Source organism: Apium graveolens, chromosome 5 (assembly GCF_009905375.1).
Source record: "Apium graveolens cultivar Ventura chromosome 5, ASM990537v1, whole genome shotgun sequence".
NCBI classification, from domain to species: Eukaryota; Viridiplantae; Streptophyta; class Magnoliopsida; order Apiales; family Apiaceae; genus Apium; species Apium graveolens.
The window spans coordinates 157,088,029-157,092,690 of record NC_133651.1 but is presented as its reverse complement, the minus strand read 5'-3'; the positions used below and the strand labels follow the sequence as shown (position 1 = coordinate 157,092,690).

Below are 4,662 nucleotides of genomic sequence, written 5' to 3'. Positions count from 1 at the left end.
GCAATCGGGAATGCTCTTACCCAGTTCGCGCAGCAAACTAGAGAATCTCTGTGTGAGGCTTGGGATCGATATAAGGAGATGTTAAAGAAGTGCCCACATCATGGAATTCCTGATTGGATGATTATCAACTGTTTCTACAATGGATTGGGTGCTACTTCTAGACCAATGCTTGATGCAGCATCAGGAGGAGCCTTGTGGGCTAAGAGCTACGATGAAGCTTATAAACTTATTGAACAGATGGCTGCTAATGAGTACCGGAATCCTTCCCAGAGACTGACTCAGGGAAAAGTAGCAGGAATTCTGGAGTTGGATGCAGCAACTGCTATAGCTGCCCAACTTAAGGCTTTGACAATGAAGGTTGACACTTTGGCTAATTATGGAGTTAATCAAATCACTAGTATCTGTGAGCTTTGTGCTGGTGCCCATAAGACTGATCAGTACGCAATTTCTAGTGAATCAACTCAGTTCGTGAGCAACTTCCAGCGATCGCAGCAACCTGTGTCAGCCACCTATCATCCTAATAATCGCAATCATCCTAATTTCAGTTGGAGCAACACTCAGAATGCTGTTCAACAGCCTTATCAACAGTATCTAGCTAAGCAGTACAAACCCCTGGTTTTCAGCAACCACAGTATGCACCAAAACAACAACTCTAGCTGTAACAAGCTAATGGAAAATCTGCATTAGAGGAGTTGAAGCTCATGTGCAAGAGTCAAGTTGTTTCTATCAAGACCTTGGAAAATCAGATTGGGCAAATTGCCAATGCGTTGCTAAATCATCAACCTGGTACATTGCCTAGTGACACTGAAGTGCCAGGAAAGAAGGAAGCTAAAGAGCAGGCAAAGACAATCACTTTGAGGTCTGGGAAGGTTGCGAATCCCGAACAAACTCAAGAGTTGACTGCAGAAGCTGGGGCTGAGAAAGAAGCAAAGCAGCAGGATGAGGAAGTGGAACCAAGGAAGACTACTGTTGAGCACACTCTGCCTGAGGGTAATACAGGGGAGAAACAGATCTATCATCCACCGTATTTTCCTAAGAGGCTGCAAAAGAAAAAGCTGGACAAGCAATTCAAGAAGTTTCTGGAGGTGTTCAAGAAACTTCATATCAACATACATTTCGCTGAGCCTCTCAAGCAGATGCCTAGTTATGCAAATTTTATGAAAGGTATTCTCTCTCGAAAAGTGAAGCTAGATGATTTAGGACTGTCTCTCTCACGGAGGAATGCAGTGTTGTGCTGCAGCAGAAGTTGCCTCCAAAGCTTAAAGATCCAGGAAGCTTCACTATTCCATGTACTATTGGAAAAGTGTCTTTTGACAGATGCTTATGTGACTTGGGCGCTAGCATCAATCTGATGCCTTTGTCAATCTTCAAACAGTTGGATCTACCTGATTCCAAATCGACGTATATAACTTTGCAGTTGGTCGACCGTTCTATTACATATCCATGAGGTATTGTGGAGGATGTCTTGGTCAAGGTTGATAAACTCATGTTTCTTGCTGATTTTGTAATTCTTGATTTTGAGGAGGATAAGAAGATTCCCATAATCTTGGGAAGGCCTTTCTTGGCAACTGGCCGAACCTTGATTGATGTGCAGAAGGGCGAGCTTACAATGTGAGTGTTGTATCAAGATATAACTTTCAGTGTGTTCAATGCTATGAAATTTCCTACTGATAATGAGGAGTGCTTAAAAGTCGAGTTGGTCGATTCGGTGGTCACATCGGAACTTTATCACATGCTAAGGTCTGACGCCTTAGAAAAAGCCTTATTGGGAAATTCGGACAGTGAAGATGACGAAGGTGATGAGCAATTGCAATATTTGAATGCTTCTCCCTGGAAGAGGAAGATCGATATGCCTTTTGAATCTCTTGGAATGGAAGAATTGAGCAAAGCTCCTAAACACCTCAAGTCTTCTATTGTGGAAGCTCATACTCTTGAGCTTAAGCCTTTACCTGAACATTTGAGGTATGCTTTTTTAGGTGATGCATCTACTCTTCCTGTTATTATTGCATCTGATCTTTCAGGTAGTGATGAGGAAAAGCTTTTGAGAATTCTGAGAGAGTTCAAATCGGCAGTTGGATGGACTATAGAAGATATCATGGGAATCAACCCTTCTTACTGCATGCATAAAATTCTGCTAGAAGAAGGTAGCAAGCCTACTATCGAGAAGCAAATAAGACTTAATCCAATCATGAAGGAAGTAGTGAAGAAGGAAATTCTAAAGTGGCTCGATGCAGGGATCATTTATCCTATCTTTGACGGTTCATGGGTAAGCCCGGTTCAATGTGTGCCAAAGAAAGGTGGAATTACTGTGGTAGCAAATGAGAAGAACGAGCTTATTCCTACATGGACAGTCACGGGGTGGAGGGTCTGCATGGACTATAGGAAGCTGAAGAAAGCCACTAGGAAGGACCACTTTCCATTACCCTTTATTGATCAGATGCTTGACAGATTAGCTGGTCATGAGTATTGTTGTCTTCTAGATGGCTATTCGGGTTACAATCAGATTTGTATTGCTCCAGAAGATCGGGAGAAAACTACCTTCACTTGTCCATTTGGTACTTTCGCCTTCAGACGAGTTTCTTTTGGTCTGTGTGGTACATCAGCCACATTTCAGAGATGAATGATGGCCATATTTTTCGTTATGATTGGTCAGAATGTGGATGTGTTCATGGACGACTTCTCAATATTTGGTGATTCTTTTGATGAATGCTTGCAAAATCTTGGACATGTTCTCAAAAGGTGTGTTGAGACCAATCTGGTTCTCAATTGGGAGAAATGTCATTTTATGGTGCGTCAGGGCACTATTCTCGGGCACAAGGTTTCTAATAAAGGTCTAGAGGTAGATAAATCCAAGGTGAGGGTCATTGAGAATCTTCCTCCACCTATTTATGTTAAGGGAATTCATAGTTTTCTTGGTTATGCGGGTTTCTACAGGCGTTTCATCAAAGATTTCTCGAAAATTTCAAAACCTTTGTGTCGTCTGTTAGATAAAGATGTTCCTTTTAAATTTGATGACGAGTGCCTTGCATCTTTTGAGACATTGAAGAAGAGTTTAATCACGGCACCCGTCATAACCGCACCTGATTGGAATGAGCCTTTTGAGATAATGTGCGATGCAAGTGATTATGCAGTTGGGGCAGTTCTTGGACAGATGAAGAACAACGTATTTCATGTGGTCTACTATGCTAGTAAGACACTCAACGGTGCTTAACTGAATTATACTACTACAGAGAAAGAACTTTTGGCTATTATCTACGGTTTTGAGAAATTTCGATCTTATCTACTTGGGACTAAGGTGACAGTTTTAACTGACCACGCTGCAATTCAATATCTCATCTCGAAGAAGGACTCGAAGCCTAGATTGATTAGATGGGTTCTTTTGCTCCAAGTATTTGAACTAGAGATCAAGGACATAAAAGGAACTAAAAATCAAGTTGTTGATCATCTCTCGCGTTTAGAGAATCCTAATGCTACCTCATTGGATAAGACCTTGATAAATGAGTCTTTTCCCGATGAGCAGCTGTTTGGAGTGCAAGAAGAAGAGCCGTGGTTTGCAGACATTGTGAAATACCTTGTGAGTAACATCATGCCTCCTGACTTATCTTATGCTCAAAGGAAGAAGTTTCTTCATGAAGTGTAATGGTATATGTGGGATGAGCCATTTCTTTTTCGCCAATGAACTGACCAAATCATCAGGAGATGTATTCCTTACAGCGAAACGGGGGGATCTTGTGAGATTGCCACTCAACGGCTGTGGAGGACATTATGGTGGAGAAAAGACAGCAGCTTGTGTTCTTCAAGCAGGGTTCTTTTGGCCAACATAGTTTAAAGATGCTCATCAGTTTGTTTTGAAATGTGATCGATGTCAACGAGTGGGTAATATGTCTAAGAAGGATGAGATGCCTCTTAATGTGCTTCTCGAGGTTGAGGTCTTCGATGTTTGGGGAATTGACTTCATGGGGCCATTTGTCTCATCTTGCAACAATCAGTATATCCTGTTGGCGGTTGATTACATGTCAAAATGGGTTGAAGTTAAGACGTTGCCAACGAACGATGCGAAAGTGGTGCTTAATTTTCTTCACAAGCAGATATTCACAAGGTTTGGGACTCCAAGAGTCAGAATCAGTGATGAGGGGTCGTATTTTTGCAACAATAAGTTCACTGCAATGATGAAAAGGTATAATGTGAATCATCGCATTGCTACAGCTTATCATCCTCAGACAAATGGTCAAGCTGAGGTATCTAACAGGGAGATCAAGCGAATTTTGGAGAAAGTGGTATGTCCATCAAGAAAGGATTGGTCTTTGAAGCTTGATGAAGCTGTTTGGATGTATAGAACAGCATATAAGACTCCATTGGGAATGAAGCCATTTCAGTTGGTTTATGGTAAGGGGTGTCATTTGCCTGTGGAGCTCGAGCATAAAGCTTATTGGGCTTTGAAGAAATTAAATTTGGACTTGGATGCAGCTGGAAAGAAAAGAATGCTTCAATTGAATGAACTTGACGAGTTCCGACTTCAAGCTTATGAAACAACAAGATATATAAGGAGAAAGTCAAGAGGTGGCATGATCGGGGTCTAGTGCTCAAGAAATTTATGCAATAAGTTCTTTTATTCAACTCTCGTCTCCGTCTTTTTCCTGGAAAGTTGAAGTCACGATGGTC

At 41.6% G+C, this 4,662-nt stretch overlaps 1 non-coding gene across 1 annotated transcript; it reads right to left on the bottom strand.

The window, feature by feature from the left end:
- Positions 1-107, bottom strand: LOC141662236 (small nucleolar RNA R71). The gene has a single exon (XR_012550359.1). It is a non-coding gene; the product is annotated as a small nucleolar RNA R71 (small nucleolar RNA).
- Between the last annotated feature and the right edge of the window lie 4,555 nt (positions 108-4,662).